The 23176-nt window shown below is 39.2% G+C and overlaps 1 long non-coding RNA gene across 1 annotated transcript; it reads right to left on the bottom strand.

The window, feature by feature from the left end:
• Window positions 1-754: 754 nt before the first annotated feature.
• Window positions 755-20471, bottom strand: LOC146316331 (uncharacterized). Its single transcript, XR_014771779.1, has 3 exons — window positions 20365-20471; window positions 1924-2065; window positions 755-837 (listed from the first exon to the last, which is right to left on the bottom strand). It is a non-coding gene; the product is annotated as an uncharacterized LOC146316331 (long non-coding RNA).
• Window positions 20472-23176: the final 2705 nt, after the last annotated feature.

Here is a 23176-nt window from a genome sequence, read left to right as displayed (position 1 = left end):
TTTTATGCTGCAATCAAACTGCCTTATAATCAACGGTTTGGACAGAGGACGTACAAAGGCCATAGCTCTCATGGTGAATAGAAAGGCATGGTGATGCTTTCTGATAATGTTTTGTATAATGTAGTATATTGTAGTATGCGTGGCGTGGTAACAGCAATTGTCACACTAACGTCTCGTGTGAGGCTCCAATTCTAATGTAAAAGAAAATTATCATCATCAAAATCATTAAAGTTGAGTAGATGTAATAATCAACCGGAGCATCATGTCAGAATAGTGGTCTTTGACAGCCTACATTATGTTGTGGGTATGAAACTGAAAAAAGAGATGTGTGTGGCACAAATACTTGGTGGTGTAAACAGAGATCAATATATTTAGATTCTTTTGACATTTTGTTTCAGATTTTTTGATGACATTTGCTCTTAAGTTTTAGTGGTGGCCAAAACTAAACTGACCTGATGATGGCGCTAGATGAAAAGTCAGAAAAAGAGAGTCAGAAAAAAAGGATAAATCCTAGAAAGCCAAGAGAAACTTTTGATTGTTGAGTCCTATCCAGGATGTGAGATACCAGCATTTTGGGTATGAGGTGCTCTGTCCTAAGCTCAAGCAAGTGAGCTCTGGCACACAGACACCAGCTGTGTGTGTGTGTGTGTGTGTGTGTGTGTGTGTGTGTGTGTGTGTGTGTGTGTGTGTGCGTGTGTGTGCGTGTACGTGTGTTTCAGGTTACTTTAAAATACAGTTCTTCTCCGGTCAGCAGTCAACATGGACAGAAAGACTAATTAGCTTACCGTAAATGGCCAAGTGCGGTCGGCTCCTCAGTGGGTCACTGCTGCAGACTGGCTGAAAGGTGAGAGTGAAAATAAATCAGATTTTTAGTCCCAAATGTTTGAAAAATAAACTCTGAGCGCACAGAGCGAAATCAGTGTGACTGTGATGGTTCTCCCTCCAGAGGTTTCAGTCTGTCCCTGGCTCTCTACCCCAGATTTCCACGGCTCTCAGCAGCTATCTGTTGACTCTGTGTCTCAGCTCTGTCCCGGTCCTCTCATGCCAGACAGGACACAGAATGCAACTAAAGTAAACTCATAAGTACCTAGATGAGCTGACTGGACTGAGCATGTTGCTCATTAGCTAGATTCTATTTAATATTCTCTCTCTGATAACAACATCTTGTAATGACTTTTCTTGCAAGGGTTTCCACCATTGACTCAGGCTTTTCATCAAAGAGATGAGCAGCTGCGCTAGTAGAGCAGCCAATTGGAATGTCACTGAGATGACCTTTGATTTGTCAAAGTCTCCTGTCATGGGTCATGTTTCCTAAAGTCTGAAAACTGAGCTGAGAGGAGGTGCAGAAGTCTAGTTTTCTTCCAGACCACTTGATCAACATGCTGAAAGGTTGTTATGGAATTATTGTTCATGTGATGCCAAAAATATGTTTCCTAACCTAGCTTTAATGTTTTTTTTTAATGCATCTTGTAGATTAAATAATTCACTAAAGAAGGTCAGGTGATCACCAAAATTAGTAGGCTCCTCTTGGGACATGGACTGTCTGCACAAAAATTCATGCCAATCCATCTCGTAGATGTAAAGATATTTCAATCTGGATCAAAGTAGGGGGCCAAATGATCTACAAACAGACTGATAAACTAATTGATATTGTCATCCTTAGACCCACACTAACTTAAAACAAAAGGAAGTAAATTGAACTAAGTTATAACATATTTTATTTCTAATATTCTGAAGTTTTCTTTTTAGTGTACAGTCTCTTCTGTTTGAATGATCTGATCCTCATATAGAAAACTATTTCAAGGAGTTATATAACACATCTGATGGAACACATGCTCAATCTGAAATTAACTTGAAAAAGAGCACAGTCAGCAAGCTTTAAATTTGTGAATCAAGCTCATCTTGGCCACATGGTGCGCATACCTTTGAAACTCCCGACAGGCAGATCAGGGAAAGGCCCTCGGCTGGGTATAACAAGGCAGAGCTGTCATAGACCTGACACTGATGTGCCTGTTGTGCTGTCAGCTTGGCCTCTTGTCATCCCAGATGCTCCAACGTGAGTTTACTGTCAAACACACACACACACACACACACACACACACACACACACACACACACACACACACGCACACACACCAAAAAGAAAAGAACAATAATGATAATACAGCAGTAATTAAGTGGCTTTGTTTAAAGGATGGCAGCACAACAAATATCTGCCCAGCTGGGTCTTTCCCTTTCATCAGTTTACCACAGGGGTGTCAAACTCAATCACAGAAGGGGCCAAACTTTAAAACACAGTTTAAGTTGCGGGCCTAACAGGATTAAGATTTATTGAACAGGCTATGTTTTATTCAGAATATAAATAAATAAAATTTAAAATATTTTTTCTTCAACAATAATATAAACCAAAATGAGAATATTTCAGCTCAGATTATTTCAGCTCAGATATTAAGCTCACATATCCGTTCAGCAACAGAATTTCTGCCGAGGCTTACATTTGAAAATGCTTGCTTTTTGTCTGGACACAAGATGTCACACATTTAAACATATGATAATATGAGTTTCAGTTTTGAGCAGCACATAATAATCTTTATATTATAAACATCAGCCAACTATGACAATTTGGGCATGGCTATACGTTACCAAAGCTTTAAAGTAGTGCCCACCTTTCAGTTGTACGTATTATTATCTAGGTCATTGCATGTACCAAGTATAACCTTTAAATAAATACTTCCTTTGTGAACCACATAGTGACCTCTGTGTTACATATTAATAATAATTCTGGAGGCTAGTCTTTGCAGTATTGTACCATGGCCATGGACTTTGCTTCGTTTGCTGTTGCCTTAAATTGCATTGTTTTATGTCCACTCCCTGTATATCATCCTCATTCACAGTGGACTCTCATTCTGTCACATACCTTCTGTACAGTATGTCTTGTAACGAAGAACCAGTGAACAGGCTAGATATGCTTTTTTTGTTGGAATGTAAATCAGTTTCACATTTGAGTGAACTAGATCCACTCAGTTTTTAATTACTTTCATTCACCATGCGAGAGAAAGGATTTTCTAGATCATTTGGGTTTTTTTTTTCGCCTAAAACGTCCAGTTACTTAGTGTCTATGGTCCCTGTCCTTGAAAAAAAAAAATTGGCATATTTCCAGACCCCTTTATCAACCAGTGCAGCGTACTGCGCTTAATTAGGTTGAATACTGAAGGTTATGCTTGTTAACCCTATTCTATATGGGAAGAGGCAGATTATGAGAGAAGAGGTTCCCTTGACTCCAGGTTCCATCATTTGTAGTCATTTTGTGCCTATTTGTGGTCAATGTGTGTCTCTTTAGGGGCATTTATGTCTCTTTGAGGTTGTTGTTTTTTTATCTCTTTGTGGTAATTTTGCATCTCTTGTGGTTATTTTATGTCTTTTTTTTAAGTTGTCTGTCATTAATTTGTGGTCATTTTGCATCTCTGTGTGGTTGCTTTGTGTCTCTTTAAGGGCATTTATGTGCCTTTGAGGCTGCTTTTTGGTCTTTCTGTGAAGTTCTTGCATCTTTTTGTGGTGTACTCTGTCTTTGTTTTTGTGTCTCTTTGTGGTCATTTTATGGTCAGCGATTTTGTGGTTAGTTTGTATGACTTTCATATCCTTTTTCATGTAATTGTGATTATTTTGCGTCCATTTGTGGCCATTTATGTTTGCTTTTGAGGTTATGATAATTCTTATTTTATTCTTATTCTATTCTGTTTTTACACCTTTTTACATTGTTTTGCTTCTACTGGTAGTAGTTTAGCTTCTCTCTGTGCTCATTTTGTGTCTCTTGGTGGTCAGTTTGCGTGACTTTGTGGTTATATTTCATTTCTTTGCAGTTGTTTTGCATCTCTTTGTGGTGGTTTTGTGTCTGTTTGAGGTCATTTGACTTTCCTCCAAGAAATGGAAATGCTAACAGTCACATCATTAAGAGACTCTAGTCTGCGCGTCCTAGACCTGTACATAGGCCCTTTCAGTAATCCATGTATCCACAATACTGCCAAGTTAACTATCTATTACTGTCTGACTCCTGTGTTAGAGTCAGATTTATTTGTTAATATATGCTGTCACTGTCTGGTTTTCCATTCTCACTAACATGTCTTCTTCTAGTGGCTGGGTGATTGGAAGGCACAGATCTTCATCCATATCTGGGTAATTCGTGTGTCAGGTCTCCTGTGGAGGCTACCTAGCAGCAAATGCTCTGGCCACGCATGTATATCCCCATCCAACCCCATCATGTACATACACATCATGAAGAGATTCTCCTGAGTGTTGACCCAGGTGTTTAATTCATTTTATTGATGCCTGTACGCCATGTTAGTTGCATAGGTTTCCCAGATTACCCAAAGGCCCAAGACACCCATGTCAAAGTGGCATTTCAAATGTTGTCAAGACCGTGACAGATAGCAGCAGTTTGTTTAGGGCCCCAGGGAGGCCAGAGTTGGCTCTGATGACAGTGATAAAAGTCAGTATCATTTTATGTTCTCTTCGTGTCTAGACCCAGCTTCATTTTTCCCTGTCAGGAGATTTAACTTTCCCTTGGCCATTGCAATAATATCATACATTTACATTTTAGTTAGACCTAAATGAATGCTTGAATATTAAAATGTGCACTGTTTTATGAGTGTTAAAAAACATTTATAATCATTTGGTCCAAGTGATTTTTTTATTCCAAAAAGGATAAAGTGGAATTGACAGGATAATTTTATTTACTGGGCACACTTAATGCATTGTTTTCTGCTGTTTTTGCTCAATCAAAGGAAGAACAAATATACTTGAACTTGCCACTTAGTTACATCATGAGTAGTAGTTCTTAATTAACAAGAGTAAACAAGGAATGTACACACATGTACTGCAAAGAACATTAAGTTATACTTTCAGTTCTACCTCAACAGGTTCTCTGTTGGTAGAGGGAGAGTAATTATATGCACATCATGTTGGTGCAAGGAAACAGCGTTAAAGAAAAGGTTATGCTTGCATACCGACTCCATGTCACAAAAATTTAATAATGATGATATTTCGATCCCAGTTGTTCCACGCACGGCTGCAGTGATGCTTCATGTAGAGATTCAGGGTCTCATCTATTTTTTTCCATGTGACACGCAAGGTTCTCAGAAACAATAGAGAGTGAAAATGATCCGGTGACAGTCATGTCATCATCATACGAGCAACATGACACCTTTCACTACAGTTTCACGTCTATATCTGTAGAATATGGCACAGACATGAGAAAAATCTAGTGAAGGGCTATATTTTTCTGGTGCTTTCTCTTTCTCTCTCCCTCCCTTCCCCTCTCTTTCTTAAAAGATGGGACAAAATCACACTGCTTTCTTGTTACAACACTTCTCTTCAAAACTCTCTTGTAAACTCAACACCACAGCAGAAGCAATGTCTGTGTCGACACCAAAGGCAAGCGAGCCACAGAAGTTCAGCGAGGTAGCCATCACCCACAAGCACACACAGCCAGCGACACACGTAACCATCTTGGAACTCTGTGTTCTTTGTGTCTTGACATATATATATATTTATTTCAACCATGGTACACTGTGACCATGATGAGATACACACCTGTCTGATCATCTGCAATGCTTAAATCATTTCTCAAGTAGAAATGATCTCCCAGTAGGTACTAAGTGACCAAAAACATTCCCAAGACCATGACACCCCCAGCCTGCCACTAGTCTATCAGAGCTTATTTGGAATAAAAAACAAAAATCTCACCTTTTCTTTTCTCCTTCAAGCCTTAATATTCAACATCTCTTTGGTGAATAGCTATCATTCCCTTAATTGTGGCCCGAGTGTTATCATACAAGAGTCTTGGTAATTCTTCTCCAACATCCTTTTTATGAGCAGATGTTGACAGAGAAGGTCAATTTACAGGGCTACAGTTTCACACTTTACGTGTTTTGATAGATGGACTCATATGGTAGTTAAGTTTAATAAACAACACCAAATGGAAACAGTATCACTTCTTCATAATTGATTTTGAGAATAATTATCAGAAAATAGAACAAATTCAGGATCTACAGTACAAGTTTTCTTGGGTAATTTTAACCTTAGTTTCATAAAGGGCAAAGGGAAAAAGAGGAAAACTCTAGAGACAATTGGAGGCCTGGCCATGACACAGTAGGTGACTTGTTAATTTTTAAAAGAGAGGATACCTCAATGGGAGTACTCTAATTATGAAAACATCAGTTTTTATAACCCGATAAAAATATAGGTAATAACAATATAGTAATAATATTATTATAATAATGATAATATAGAAGACAAAACTGACAGCAGGGCAGGACTTAGAGAAAAAAGCACAATTACAAATGCTTCTGTCACTTCAGCACCATGGACAGCGGCATGGATTTATCAATACATAGCATGGTTAGGTTACTGATGTTTCAGAGTGATGGTTGGCACCATAGTTTCTATATTATCTTCAACAATCTTTCAACGATATTCATTGTCTCTTTTCACAGTACAAACATGAACAAAGTTTAATTTAAAAATAAAATTAGATCAGACCCTCAAGCTGTGAAATGAAGTTAATAAGAAAGAAGAATGGACACTCAAGCAACCTGAAGCATAATGGGAGACGGATATGTTCAAGATCTTTGTTTGAAGAAATTTTCTCTAGTTTTCTATTTATTGAGCACACTATGTGAAATCACCTTTACTGACTCATTTATTTCTCCAACTGTTCTGTCTCATTTCCCCTGTGTTTGTATCTCAATCCCTGTCGCATTTCACAGTTCTCACTGGAATGCACAGTGAAAAAGCTGCACTGTTAAAATAGAAATGCTCGGCCAAAATGTAATAATTCTCAATAATTTATCGGTTATAGGTCCATGTCCAGATGTGACCATATTTGGGTCTGGACCCGGCCCACAGAGGGGGGGTCAATTTCGGTCAGTTTGCCAACGGGAGATGGCATCGTCTCTCATGCCTACCCAACTTGCTCACTAATTAGTATAACAAACAATTATGCATCATCTGTCTGCATTAGGTGTCCGGACACAACTGTTAGTATAAGTGCTCAGCTGCCCAGACTGTGATTTATATAGAGTGCATTAAGATGCATTACAACAACAACATTTAGACACATTGGGTTGGTAATAGGGTGAAATGGGATGACAGATGAACAGAGTGCCATTAAGTATGCGTTACGTATGTAGTATGTAGAGCATCAGGGTCACACAGATGGCAGCATGATGCAGTTCTTCCTGTGCAGTCCCGCTGTTTGTAATAGCAGACCTGTGACATAACATGATGTACACTGGGGCAATGGAAAGAGAAAGAGAGCAAAAGAGTAAGTAAATCTCCAAGACAGGGTCAAAATGGATCAGAGATTCACTGGTACATTGTGTCTACACACATTTTCACTGCACACCAGTCCGCAAATGTAATGTTGGGAGATGCCATATCAAACACGGGCATCTGTTAAGTAAGTGGCATAGAAATGTTACTATTATGGAGCCTATCCATTTAGAAATGTGACATGGGAGAGCACTATTAAAGGGATATGTCCAAGGTAGGGCTCCAAGACAAGGGGTTGCAGCTGTGTCAGGACAAAATCGATGCACATCGGGGGAATAAATGGGCCAATCACTCAGACGGTCAGCCATATTGAGCGGGTGGCAACAGGCCACAGGCTCATAACAGTTAAGAGACACATGAGAGAGTGCAGATTATATGAAATATGAGATCACGATTGCCACATTACAGGTGTGGGTCCGAGGCCGCAAGCAACATGGGAGTTGGGATTCCATTACTTGGATGGGTGTCTTCTCTGGTCAGTGTGGAAACCATACGATGGCACTGGAAATATTTCATTCCTCAGTTTCAGTTTCTTTTTTTTTGTTTTTAAGTTTTACTTATATGCACATGTAGAACATTGCAATGTTAAACTCATTTCTAACATCTTTAATTATATCAAGGTTGGATGCTTCAAACATGAGTCAATAAGTGATTAATCTAACTGCCAGGTAATCAAAGGCTTAAGTAAAGACGCTGTTCAAGGTTTGACCTTCTAGAGTCCAGGGTGACTTCCTAATCGTTATGTTAGTGGATTACCTGCACTATTATTTTCCTCCCCTCACAACAGCCTTCCTGTCACTTGGAAGAAAACAGATATGTAAAACCAATTACATGACTCAATATGCAAAAAAGGTTTAGTGGCCCATTAAAGTCCAGGTGCTATGTCCATGATTATTCCTCTGATTATGAAGGCAGGTTTTATGGAAGACTGTGGCGGTAGTGTTTTATTTTATGGTTCCACAGTTTAATATATGCAATAGTGAAGTAAGCAAAAACCAAAGGACCAATCCTAATCCCAATCCTATTTCCTTTATCTGACCATTATGTAAGATACAACACTAAATGAAATCTAACCAGACAGTTCATGTGGTGTCAGCGCTGTGGAGCCTCTGACATCAGTCATCAGCCTTTGCATTAGAGAAGGAGAGTCTTTAAAGGAATACTCTCCTGTTCATCAAAGGCTAAAATGTACCCATAAAATCAATTTCCTCCCATTCTCCAGCACTCATCCCTGTTAAACAGGTATAAATCACACCTTGTTGTAATCAACCACAAAAAGAAGCCATTTATCACTATGAGATGTTCAGTACACTGATGTTTGTCTACAGCAGTGTTTCAGAACATTCTAAGTTTGGAGACCTGTCCACTATTTTCTTGGGGATTATCGTAGCCATTGTTACATAAAACTGCTTCCATGAATACATGTAGAAATTCAGAATGATCTTTCATCTGCAGTAAAGATACTGCAGCATTTCTGTAGCCAATCCTTCAAGCTTTGTCTGCGTCTCGTCTCTTAAAATCAGATGCCATAAACAGAATCCTTCTGACAATTGGCTTTTATCTATGAAGAACTACAGTAGGATGCTTCAATGCATACAGATAAAGATCATTGCTAGTGGTGTGCTGGAACTGTGAGTAGACTACTTGTATTAGGTCTGCCAATGTGCTGCGCAGTTTTCAGAGAAGGCCATTGAATCATGGGACACCTGTGGGGGATTGAGAAAGGGCAGCGACTGCTGTGTTAGACATTTGCCTCCTGAGGCTCAGGTTTTCTGGCTGACAGACAGAAGATGTGTGTGCTGTGTTTCAGATGTTAAGCAAAATTCTATCATAATGCATTTTCTAGAGATATGAGGAATAAACAACAGCAAAAAACTGTGACAAAAATGTGGAATAAACAACCAGTGACAGCCTGAACGAAGGCTGTTGCACTCCTTCATTCTTCAAATTATTTGTCTTTTTCATTCTTTTTTTTTATTCTTAATTTCTCCCTCTTAAAAAGTGCTGTGAAACCAGACTGAATTGTATCCCACAGACCAGAGCACACACTCATAGCCTTGTGCCTAACAAGAGTGGAATCAAGACCAGAAATAATGGAGTCATGGATCAGCACACGTTCTCATTTCAGGTTGTCTCTGTAGATCAGAAAACCAGACCAGCAAGTGCCAGCATGGGTAGAACAAGTCCAGGAGCATGTGAGCAAAGGATCACCTCTGCACCATCAACCCCCTCTGCAGGAACTGTCTGATGCCCTCTCTGGGGACGATAGTACCAATAGCTGTGGGGCTGGATCCTCTGAAGCCCACATTTCTGGACTGAATGTGTCACAAAGGGCTGACAAGGCCTGTACTTTTCCAAAGGCTTCTCTAAATGTAGCAGAGAAATACAGCCTTCTTTTGTCAGAATTTGGAGGACACAGTCAGTTTATCCTTTGCTGCCTTCGGTATCCCACTATCAAAGACATTTTGCCATTATCAAACAAAGCTGAGAAATAGCAATGGGCATCTTGTATTTGATGCATGTTTTCATTCAGATGGTGATCTGTCATCGGTAAATATGTCATATAAACCAAGCATATGACAAATGTAAATAATGGAAGCTAGGCATACTTCATTGTTTGTTCTTGTTAGCACCCTGGATATGCTGTTTATCTCAGGGAGTTACTGACAAATATAACTTGGAGCATGTAGTCTGCCAGTTGTCATGCATCAAACTTTTAAAACTGATATTAACTGGTATTTTTCCTCAAATTTACTCCAAATCTAGGGAAACACTGAATGTTTACGAGGGCAACTTGAACATACCATTTGTTTTGGTCATTGCAGTTAGAGCACAAACTTCAGTTCATCCAAACGACCCACCTGTGGGCTTTATATCCTGCGTGCGGCAGAATTGTGACCCAGAAAGTCAATTCTCCTGAGGGGCATCAACTTTTTTTTCTTGTTTGCAGTCTCAAAATTGCATCCGTTAATGTAAAACTAAACAAAAGCGACATGTAATGGAAACAAAATATGTGCGTATTTTCATCTCATGAATATCCAAATTCAGAAAGCATTTGTCTGTCAGAGAGGTCTGCTGTGAAGGGGAGTTGCTCTCAAAGCAAGACTGAAGACGGTGACTGACAGTGACATACCAAAGCCTGAAAATGCATATCACATGACGATTCACATGCACTTGGCATGCACCAGTACAAAAATGATGAGGCAGGGAAACGTGACATAATCCTCCCTGACAATTCTATTATAAAATTGTCAGTGGCGTTGTGTCTTTTTATCCTTTATTTTGAATGTCAATTTGTATCCAAAGACAGTGGCTGAACACACTAACAGCCGGCTAACCAAAGCAAGCAGCTAACATGTAATAGCAAACGTTCAAACATTGGTATAAGTCCACTATTTACACACACACAGTTTGCACACATGCATTACTCTTCCCTCATCACTTAGGTAATACAATGGGTATGCTAACTTTATAAGCAGCCATTAGCCTCATCAGCTGACCCAGACCCAAGAGTAATGCCAAACTGTAATTCAGTTGATTTTCAGTTGCTCACCTTTTTCAAAGAATGAATGAATTTCTCTTTTCTTAGTAAAAAAGCTGTGTCTGTTGACAGATAAAGATCATTAAAAGAAAATGGCATTTAATCTTAAAGTTAATCAAACCGCATTAAAACTGAAGCCATCAAGCAAGAGACATCATGAACATCATGACTTGATTCCATGGCTGCAGCCACTGGCGCTGATCGCGTATATTCTACATAATACTTGTGATTCACCAGAAACACAGCAGCACATCCCAGAAGCTGAACTGTGGAGAATACAAGCCGAGTCTATTTTTGATGGAAGCTGCGTCAAGCTGCACAGAGCAGATCAGGTGGGCAGGAAGTCAGACACAGTAACAGCATAGAGACATGGTCAGTTTTCAAAATAAAACATCCTGTGGAAACAGACACAAAAGGAAGTATTTAACTACGTGTTCTACTTACGCATGGCAGAAGCACAAAAATGACCAAACCAACAAAATCTGAGCAAGTCACCATAATCAGCCTGGCAAAACACTTCTGAAACACCGCTGGGCATGATGCCATGTGGAGGACAGATCAAAACCACATCACAGACATAACATGCCCAGTGGAATCAGTCCATCACAGCATCTGTAAGGGTTGTGATGTGACGAATCATCTATAACTGTAATGACCAGCAGTGATTCCAAACATCTCCATTTTAGGTGTTGTAAAACACAAGAGTAGTGTAGACACTAGGCATAAATATAACAAAACATATGCATTTTAAAACAAAAAATGTTGGAGTGTGGCTGTAACCTAATCAGGTGACACAGTACACTGTACACTGTATAAAAGACAGGACCTTTTTAACACTTTTTCTTTTGGAAAAAGGTGGTTTGAGACTTAGTTCGACATTATACATTTGTGAACACTTACTTAAAAAACTTTTTTTTTTTAAAAGTTATTTAAAATATGATACAGATTGTACATAGATTATGCATTGTCTTAATTCAAGGATTCTGTAAAGTGGAATCGACAGCTATCACTGAGATGAAGCTACATAAGCCAGACTACTCAGGCAGAAGAGTCAATGGACTGATCTTTTTTGCCTCCCAGGAGCAGCAACATGTCTCCAGCTGTATCTGATCCACTCCAACTTGAATAAGTTAAACTCAATAGCTATCTCTGCTGCAGCCTCAGACATTGAGAAAGAATGCCTGAATTGGTGGAAGTGCTCCCAAACAAACCCTCTCAGGTTTATCAAGCTGGAGAATACAAACAGCAAACAGATCACCATCTGACAGGACTTTTATAATGGAACAGGACAGAGTGTGGTGACAGCACACTGATTCTGTCTGCCAACCAGCAATGATAGTTCTTCTTGCCCAAAATCCATTTCCAAGCCAATAATCTGTCTTAAGTCCCAATAAACAAACTAACAAATTACTGGAAATGCTTGTTTTGTAGTCATTACTTCTGTGGAAATGGGGACTCAGATTTTAATATATTCTGCTGATCTATCTTTGTGGGGCACTGAATGTTTGCTGATAGCTTGCTGGTAGAATCAAGAATATGATTTTTATTTAATCTATTTTTCTTTTGGACCATGCACGGCATGGCTGTAAGGATGGCAATGTCAGTCTGTTGATTTGCCCATCACCACCACTTCATTACTGACTGAAATAGCTCAACATTTATCTGAGGATGCTATGAAATTTTCCACACACATCCATGGCCCACAGAATGAATCTTAATGACTGGTAATAATGACGACTAATGACTTTTCCCTAAGCACCACCAGCAGGTCAAAGTTGTCACTTATCCTGTTAAATATTTTAGCATCTCCTGGATGGGCACAAAATTTGGTACAGATATCCATGGTGCCCAGGCAACATATCCTGCCAACTTTACTGATCCTCTGACCTTTCCTCAAGTACCACCATGAGGTGGATGCTTCAATTCTTAAATATCTCCATTAACTACCCACTGGACTGATGTTGTTGTGAAATTTGGTACACACATCTATGGTCCTCACAGGATGAATAGTAAAAATTTGGTCCCCTGACCTTGACCAATACCAAGAACAAATTTGTGACATTCCCATCAGCCTCGGCTGTACTTCATGCTTAGTGCTAATTAGCAAATGTTTGCATGCTGGTGAAATGCGGGTGGGCTCTGAGTTCAACTTAGTGCACATGTATGCATAAATCATCCACCCGCCACCCACCTGAGCATATTATTTTCTCCAATTTAGAGACCTAAACACACACGCTTCTACCCGTCTCTATAGGCTATACTAATTTTTAAATTAAGTCAAGCAGCAGGAGCTTGACCTCTTAATTGTGTGTTGTAGTCTGTTGATGTATACATGCTTTCTTTAACAACTGATCAAACAGGCTGTTTTCAGTTTTGTTTCCATGTGCACAGCAATGTCACTGTCAATATCATTATACCTATTGAGCATCAACATCTTAGCACTGTCGTTGTAATATCACCATATTATAATATCACTGAACAAAAAATTTATAAAACCTACTTAAATTAAGGTCATCCACTTACCAGGCCTGAATTTGAATTTTAAAAACTGGATTAAATCTTCAAATTTCCTAAACACAAAGTGAAACTGATAAGTGCTACATAGACACTGGTTGATTTGCAGCTGTTGTCACTTGTTGTCAACCACATTCTTGTCTATTTTGAGCAATGAGACTCTGTGATGACAGTAATGAGAAGGGAGGGTACTCACCAAACACAAGGGGACAGTGAAGGAAGGCGACAGGAAGAAACCAGTGGCAAGTAGTAATTAAAGGGCTCCTCAACCTCACATTACTTGTAGAAAGGACTGACATAAGGACAGCAGAAAAAATGGAGACAAATGATTAACAAGCAGGGCCCACACACTTGAAAGATGTTTGAGTAATCCTGCCTCCCCAAATCTTGGCATGAAGGACTTAAGACTTTCTCTAAACACAACACATCGAATTCCAACACATCAAAGACTGACATTGTAGGAGGAAGCTCTTGATGACTTAATTGTCTCTTCTTTTGGCCACAAAAAAACATCACATCAAGATAGATAAACAGACGTGTACACACACACACACACAGATACACACACACAGATACTGATAATCCTAAAATTTTCAGATTCAAACAAACATTTACTAATACAGAGAAGGCAGAGAGATGTTGTAACACAATGTATGCACTAATATAGTATTGAACTATAATTCTCTGCATTAGTCGGTGCAGAGGAATTAAAGTTGATGGAGCAAACATAAAGGTTGATCAGTGTCAAATGATCAATGTCAAAGCCAAGCAGAATATAAAGACATAAATATAAGGCTGATACTGCAAATTTATCAATACATTCATAATTTTGAGACTTAATATGTGATTGATTATGAACCATGAATAGCAATTAAGTTTATGTATATAAAAAAAAAAAAAAAGGCTTCAGGCAGCAATGCAAACGGCCAAGCACAAGGTAATCAGTGGGATAAATTGCATGTAGAGATAATTATTAGTTATTTAGAGATACTAAAATCATGCTTTAGGCTTATGGGCAGTTTTGGGAATAACCCTGTAACTCAAGTACTTTTGACAATTAGTAGATATATAATTACATATTTTACTAAAATTAATAACATGGTTTCAATTATTAATCAATTCAATTGTTGTCCGTAACCACATATCCTTGAAGGGTCGCAGGGGGGCTGCTTATTCGAGCTGACATCTACTACTGTCTAACCTATAAGAGTGTAATAAAAGTGTAGCTTAAAGGTAGATGCTAGTAACACAAGTTACTTTCCCAAGTAACTAATTACTTTCAGAATGCAATAATTGGTAAATTATTTTTTAATTATTATTTTTGTTTTATTTTGTTTCACATTTTATTTTTTGAGAAACTGTGTTTGGAATATCAGTGGGATCTTAGATGGGTAAATAAAGACAACACCACCAATAATCCATCAACACTGTTGCACAGAGCCCTTAATTGGCATGTTGAGTCACAGTATTGATTAAAGATTAATAGTTAATAAAACTGATCAATTATGTCACCAGAGACTTAAACGCTCTATTAGAAAATAGAGGGTATTTATGGAGCTGGTGGTGACAGCATACTGTCTGGAGTCTCCCATAGCCCCCATGCGTCCATCTGGGATCCACCTGCTTGGTTGATGGTATTGCAGAAATCCTAACAGCAGAGCGTGGGCTGCAGTCAATCAGAGGCAGTCCTACAGATCCCACACTCTGTACGCATAGATGCCAACTTGAGTTGAATACTGGGGAGGCGCAAAAAATATCTGTCTATATAATGTTGATGAAGTGAGGGGTAGGGATTAATATTTGCTTGAAAATGACACATTATGACCACTTTAGTCTATTATCTGGTGCTATTAATAATTATTATTGCGGCAGAAGAACGTCATTTCAACATTAATCAACCTTATAATGAACATAATACTCTGTAGGCTGCGTGCAGCTCGACCTTTGCTGCGGCTGCATATGAGGATGACATACCAAGTTCAGTCTGTGATTTGTCACTGTCTGACTGAATAGCCTCATGGAAGTAACATTTTACAATTCTTCATATTTTAAATTGACAAAATTAATTCAAACAAGTCATTTGGTGTTTTCAAAGTCATGTTATTGAACCGAAATAGATTCCACAGTCTGTTCACATTCAGAAGCTGCTGCTGAGCGCAGTAGACGGCTCCCATCATGCGCGCAAAGTCGGCTTAATAAAGTTAATGATCACTGAAAGTTCAAAAGTAAAACTCTAAAAAAGTTGTCACTCACTTTGTGTGAGGCTTTGGATGGATTCTTCAGGAGCTTTTGTCATCCTTCTTCAGTGAGGGATGCTTTTTGTCACAGCCAACTGCTGAAGGAACATCCATCGGATACTTTAGTATTTCACCCAGATGTGTTTTGGATAAAGTATGAATTCATTGTTCTTGAAACTTAAGGCTTCACTTCACTTCAATTTTGTCTGATATTCCAAACGTCGCAGCTAACCTCAGTCCAGCAGATTTTACCCCCCCAGTGCAGCGCACAATATGCATCTGCATTATTTAATATTTTGAAGTATTTCCACACAAAGCTGGTGTCAGACAGTGTGTTGTGCATCTCATTCAGATGATAGAGCCACAAGTTACTGTATTACAAGCAATAATGATCAAAGGTGTTCAATTCATGGCACTTTGTGCTTGTTAAATAATTATTTAAAGCACTAGTTGTTCTCGTCCGGCAACACACACAAGCAACAAAACACACACCAGCCCGCATGAAATTAAATAGCAACATGCATTGACTTTATTTCCTTTCTTGTCAAATGGCAATTTATTAGTCTATGACTATTTTACAACTGCATTTTCTCCTGCTTTGCCCCGAGATTAGGAGGTCACTGCACCCCAAACTTCAACTTTGGGGGACATAAAACCCAAAGCCCGCTGGAGATGGCGCCTATGGCTGTACGTATAGGTGAAACTGCATTTAGTAAGACAAGGTACTTTCTGTGAATCCAGTATGAGCCACACGGCGATATAGTTCAGTTTGAAGAACTTTGGCGATCCACACATGCAGCACTGGCCATGCAGCTGAGTTTCTTTGAATTAGTTGCTAGGCAATAGAAAAAGCAGGTTCACTGCTCACAAAGCTTTGGGCTTTAACAGGAGGGAAAGCAGCGGAGTGCTTCTCTCAATCACAGTTCCTGTTAACTAAAGAGTCGGTGTTGAACAGGTCTGAGATCGCTGGCCGGGAGTCAACATAGCACAAATTTGGAGTGCATTCCCAGAGAAGCAGCAGAACTTATAGTTATATGCAGTTCAGAGTATGTTGCTACACTACATGGCTTTTGCAATGACTCCATTGTTCCTTGAATGCTGTAGGACAGGATGAGCAAAAATCTTAGGGTGAAGGTGGTGGTGGAGACCTATCACTTGCACCAGATCCCCTCTATCAGTAACACATTCATAGATACAAACCCATGTTGTGATGTAGGCTCCTGAGTAAAGTGTTAACTGGGTATACTAATTAGTGACACCCTGCGCCTGCCTTTGAGTGCTTGGTCCTGCTCTGTCTGGGCTGTACGCTGACACTTTTTCTGAACAGCGATATGTGGGATGTCTGATGTTCACACACACTTTGATCCACAGTCACACTGACAAATGCACAGATGTTCAACCGGTGCATTTGTCAGTGCAACATTTTCCTGGATGTATACATTTCCCGCCATGTCAGGAATACGTCTCTCAACTGTTCTTGCAGTGAGAAAGTTTTTTATCCTGGTTATGATGTTATCTTTATTCAGCAGACCATCAAACAACTTCTGTTCTGTTGTGGGTAGTCTCATCTATGTATTTTCTCTCTGTAAATGGTTTCTGACATTTAACAGTTTAAAGCTGACCTCTGTAGCCTGATTTTTGGCAGTTATGTCACCTGTCCTGTTTGTAAGGCAGCACAACAACCACTCAGCATGGATTGGGTGCTCTTTTTCAAAATATTATCATACTAACATTTATTCAGCTCAACTTGTGGGACTACAATAACGCAATATTTAACAAAGGAGCAACATACAGCAGTGGTTCAATTTTTATCCATTTAAATAGTTATGATATAACATTTTTTTGTTGTTGTTTTTTTTTTTTACAAAAAGCTTCATAGTTCAGTAAATAATATTTAAATGTTTTCATCTAAAACAGTTCATGGCTTACACTCAATTCTAACTATCTTTAACTCTTAATAAGTATAGATTTCTCTCTAATTCAAGAGACATACATGAGAGTTTCCCCAGTATATTTTATATCTTGTAAGGGGTGTTTGGATGAGAAACCTTGAGAAATATTGCAGTATAGCGTTTGCTTTACCATATGCATTGCTTACATTTGTAGATATCTAAATGGCTAAATTCTGATTAGAAAATAAGGATTACATGCAGATTCTTATCTCCATAACACATAAAATGATAGTAAAAAAGAAATAACATTTTAATATCAATAACTGTTAATATGAGAGAATAAATGTATGTACATTTTAGAGAAGCTATATTGAAAGGTCACACAGAGTCATGATGAATGTCTGTCATTCATTTGTTTAGATGCTTTGTTTCACACTGTGCTGATTTGTATTACAATTACATCACAGAGTCAATATCCCCTGTCCTTCAGTGTGCACATAAATCTTCTGTGTCATTAATGTTCTTCAATTAATCAATCAGACAATTAACCACCATGGATCATATCTTTCTAAATCGCTCCCTTGATGCACAAACTCTTTAATGTTACCTCTAAAATTTACCCTTGCTTTTTTCAGCTCACGTGCTTTCAGTAATGTCATTTGCCAGATGAAAAATATGTCTGATATGATCCCTGGCAATACCAGAGAGACGTATTTAGATGCGATGTTCAGGCATGACTGTTGTACTGATAGAATTAATGCTGTGGAACTTTATGCTGAATTTACCAATATCAGCCATTATAGCACTGTTGAGCTGAAAATCAAGAGTTTAGGTATGTTATGTTGTACATCTTCAGACACTAAAAGTTTGGTCCAATGATTCACCTACTGTTTGACCTGCGAATCATACAGCAGATGTCACAGCCTATAGATAAAACAAACATGACAAGAATGTTCTGCTTTATTAAATGAATTACAAACCATTCTATAACTCAACTCAGCTTTGTACTGCTTGTAGTTGTGTCATTTCCATTGCCCATAAGATATTTAAAGGAGGAATGCCATTTCTGATGACCTGGTTGCAGCTTACTACGAATTAGTCCAATATGTCCCAGCTCAAGCTGAATTAAGATGAAAACCCAGGGTCACTGGCATGGGAAAGTGATGCTTTAGCCCCAGAAGTAAACATAAGACGAGGCAACCACAAGGCTTATAGAGTCTTGCAGCTGTGTCGCATAATGCCATGTTCAATAAAGTGCTTCAAAATTCTCAGGACCCCCCTGACCAAGTGACAGAGTGACTTATACTGCCTGCTGGTCTCAGCTAAAAACTCTTTCGTTCCTTCTCTACGCTTTTCTCTGCAGTCAAATCTCCCCCTCCAGCTTACTCCTTCTGGGCAATGTTGTCTCAAGTTTCTGTTCCACTTCATCTCTCTTCCTAGCATTTGCCTCTACCAGTAATAATTGCCCTAGACAAAATCCTTTTAAATGCATAGATCTGTGAAAAGTGTAGAGATAAAGGCTACTGGTGTTGCTGCAGTCAAACCCTGCTGCATGCATGATGCCTGGAAAAGCCCTTTTAAAAGCATTCCTGCAAACGCTATGATAACATATCATGTTCAAGCCCATCATTGTGGATTTAAATTTAAATCTTACCATTGCACATAGAAATAAATAACATGAACAAATTTGTGCTATAATTGTGCCCTCTAACAACTAACAACAACAAGTCAAAAAAAATGCTCAATCAGATGACAGAAATATTACTAACATTTCTTCTTATACATCAGTGTCCTGTACCAATTATGGGAACATACAGTACATTGTGTAAAAGTAAAGATTTAAAGAAAGCTGTGTGGTGAGCACTGACTTCATGCACACAGGTATGGAATAAATAAATTACTTGATAACAAATTTCTTATTTACACTCAAAGGGAAGTTGTTGAGCAGAAAGGTTACCATACAGTGTGTGGGTAGGTATGTACTATATGTAGTGTGTGTGAATGTTTGTCATGGAAATCACACTACTTCAACCTGCTAGAAGACTCATAGAGACTGCATCATTTCTTAAAGAAACTTAAGACAAGATTTCTGTGACAAGTTCATGTTACCTTCTACAGAGGGGCAATAGAAAGAAAAATGACATGGGATCTGCAGAGCCCAAGACAGGAAACCTCAAGGGGTCACTGAAACTGCAAAGATCATCATTGGTAGCCATCTACTGAGCATCTGTGATACTGGGGAGGTGAGGTACCTGCCCAGAGCCCAGAGGATACCCCAAAAAAACAACACCCACTCCAGCCACAGCCTGTTCACCCAGCCACCATCAGGCAGGACACACAGAAGGAACCACCAGACAAGCACGTTTTTTGTGTCTGAAACAGAAAGATCTGTTCTCTTTTTTGATATATTCCATGTTAATAAATGCACAGAACAGAATATTCCATGGGTGTTGAAAAATCAGAAAGATTTGTCAAAAATGCTGGCGCAGGTGTCGCACAGCGGTGTGGGGTTCTCAATTATACCAGCAAAATGTATTTCCACCATTTACGAAAAATGACTTAGTTGGCTTTAAATAACCACCAATCACCAAACCAATAAAATCACAGCATCGATAAATGCAGGGATTAAGCAAGGACTGAAAAAATGGGCTACTTAAAATGGCTCACGGAAATATAAATGTCCGAATAAAATCTTCAACTCAACCAGATTGCCCAATATAGTCTTTAAAGACAAATAAAACTGTTCAGGAAGGGGGAAACTTCTACTTAATGTTTGTTTGTTTGTTTGTTTGTTTGTTTGTTTGTTTGTTTGTGTTTGTTTGTTTGTGTTTGTTTGTTTGTTTTTTCTTACAGGTAGTAGCAAGGGGTAGGTAGGGGTATCAGTCCTCCCGCCATTCCTTTCAGTCCCCTGGCGTCTCTTCTCCACGCGGTTCCGCTGCCCCTCCTCCTCCCTCGGGAAGAACGCGTCCTCGGTCACGTGTAACAGGCCCGGTGCCTCGTCTCGGGCGCTTTTCTGCTCCACCTTTAGCCTCTGCAGATCTTGTACGGTCCTCTGCACCGCGTTCAGCTCTATACCGCGTGTGCGCGCGCGCTGTCCTGCACTTCCCGTCACGCTCACGCGTCTCTGTCCCACCTTGCCTTCGCCTTCCTCATTCCCCTGATACCTGCGTCCAATCACCTTAAAAAGAGCACACCGACCTGTGCTGGCCAATCATGAGTCTTGGGGGGTGTGGTCAGTCAATCACAGGCTGGCAACTTTTAAAAAAAAACGCTGGTGGGGAAAGAGTGAATTAATCCTCAGCACTCCACTATATAAAATAGTTTGTTCTATATTTTATTTATCTCCTCAGCTAATTCCAATAAATCAAGAGGTCACTACATTGAAATCTCATCATACAACCTTGTTCTAAATAATAAATAAATTACCTTGTAACCTTGTATAAGTCAAAAGTTGTGGGCTTGAAAGATCTGTTGTATTTTGTGTTGCCTCTTTTCACCTGCATACATTTTATCTTGTCATCTTTAAGTGTAACATCTCATATTTTAAGCACAGTTCAAATTAAAATGCAAAATAAAAACTACAGTACAAGAGCACTGCCAGTTTTGCTCCATTATTGCCCATGGGTTGTGTTATAATTAATAGATTTGTGGTGGAGCTGGTGGCCATAAATACACAGAGACTGTTTCAATATTTTCTTCTTTATTTGAACAGCATCAAGCTGGATCAAAGCTCAAGGTTTCAGCTCAGGGGAAAACTGAAGTGAGAGCTGTTATTATGTGTGTACATCTTTTGTACACACGTAATGTAGATATTTCAGAGATTCTGTGAATGAATGCGAGTCTGTAGACTAATGCCTGCGAAAAGTGTCATATGCTTTGCCTAATATCTGTTGAGCAGAGGATTCGGGTCCAGACGTGCAACACCACATCTTACAAAGAGAACAAAACATTTTCAGTTTGTTAAACATAAGAGATACTTTCACTTTGCTTTAAAAATTGTTTGTAAAGCAAAGTCTGTTTCTGCTTTTTGCAAATAATTTCAAATTATGTGTGTATTTTGTCATCTTTTTCCAGAATAGTCCACCCTGATTCTACAGATATAGCTATAGTAGCCTATAATACACAATCTGGTTTCGTGTTTGCCTCACATATACCATCTGCCATAATTTTCACCATGAGGCCTGCATGTCTGGAGAAGCGAGGTTCAGCCAGAAAGCAGCTCACGTCTTTGTGGCATCTGTTGCAGGATTTCTGACCCTCCCTGCATTAGCCCTCTCCTGAAAATCTGGCAGTAGCTACACTGCTCTTCCTGTTGTGTTTTGTATGTTCAGACCACTGGCGACAAAGCATCATACTACAAGTAATTTTCTAATGGCAGCCAGAATCTGATGTCTGACACATGTTACTGTTTGTCGTGCTTGAGACGTTACAAAAGTTGAGCATGCCTCAAGTTTTGTCAGTACACCAGTGCAAGTCCTGTATTATGTAAACAATGAAAGAAAAACATATTCTTGATCTTACCTAGTTTTGACATTTATTAAATGCATGTTAGCTGACTCTACCCCCAAATGGTCATTAAGCTAACCAGTAACATCCAACAAGCAATATGTGGAGGAGAAACAAAATTCCATCAGGAAGTGACTTTTCTCCATCCCTTTAAGTTTTAGAGATGTCTTCATATTTGCGGCTTGGTAATATTAGGTAGCTGAGGATGATTGTTTGGTTTGCTGCTTGATGGGTTGAGCGGTATGGCATGCCAACATGCTAGTTAGCTTAAAATGTTTTACCTGGTTGCTGACAGCTGGCTTTTAGCTGATGGGTTTAACCAGTGGTGTTATAAACAGGAGAGAATACCTGTATGCTGCTTGCTTAAGAAAGCTGTGTCAAGTGTGTGGGTGCAGGTAAAGAGGTGGGTGGTTCTAGGATGCTGTAACACACTGCTGAACCTTCCAACTCAACAAAATATTTAGGGGGGCCCATTTGATGACTCTGTTACACTCCCACACAGTGTCATGCTGAAAACATTATCCTCTCTTTGGTAAGACAGATGAAGGGCCATGATCCATGAAAACCTTTCATACCAGAGCAGCACTGATGAGACTAGTGAAACTAGATAACCAGTGATGGTTGCTGGACACCTGAGTGGGCCGTGTCATTCAAGTAAAGCTATTAAGACAGTGGGGCCAGTCACTGGTTTAGCCATTGTTTGATACAATACATAAGGTCAGTCAAGTAGCCCAGTATCTGCTCTTCGCTTGGGTGAGGGCAGAATTCAAAGACATTCTAAAGATACAAGAATATGAAAAGTATTCTGGTGTAAGTAGGAACTATTTGAAAGACAAGTGGAGCAAGATTAGCATCGATGATAGCTGGACTACTGAGGTGAAACTGTCCTGCAAGTCTTTTGGGCCAGTCACGGCACTTTACTCTACATAATATGGTAAGATGGGGTCAAGCGGCTCAGTATCTGCTTTTTTGTTTCAGTGAGGGTAGGATTCAAGGACATTTTAAATGTGTGAGAATGTGAAAAATATTCAGATATAACTACTGGACTACTGAGATGAAACTGCCTAGCAAGCCATAGGGGCCAGTCACAGTGCTTTAGCCAAGCAGATATGGGGTGAAGCTGCTGGGTATTCAAAGGTAGCCTAAAGGTACATTAT

This window comes from Lutjanus erythropterus, chromosome 13 (genome assembly GCF_056507025.1).
Source record: "Lutjanus erythropterus isolate fLutEry1 chromosome 13, fLutEry1.hap2, whole genome shotgun sequence".
Lineage (NCBI taxonomy): Eukaryota > Metazoa > Chordata > Actinopteri > Lutjaniformes > Lutjanidae > Lutjanus > Lutjanus erythropterus.
Note: the sequence above shows the minus strand (reverse complement) of the source record. Positions and strands in the feature narration are given on the sequence as shown.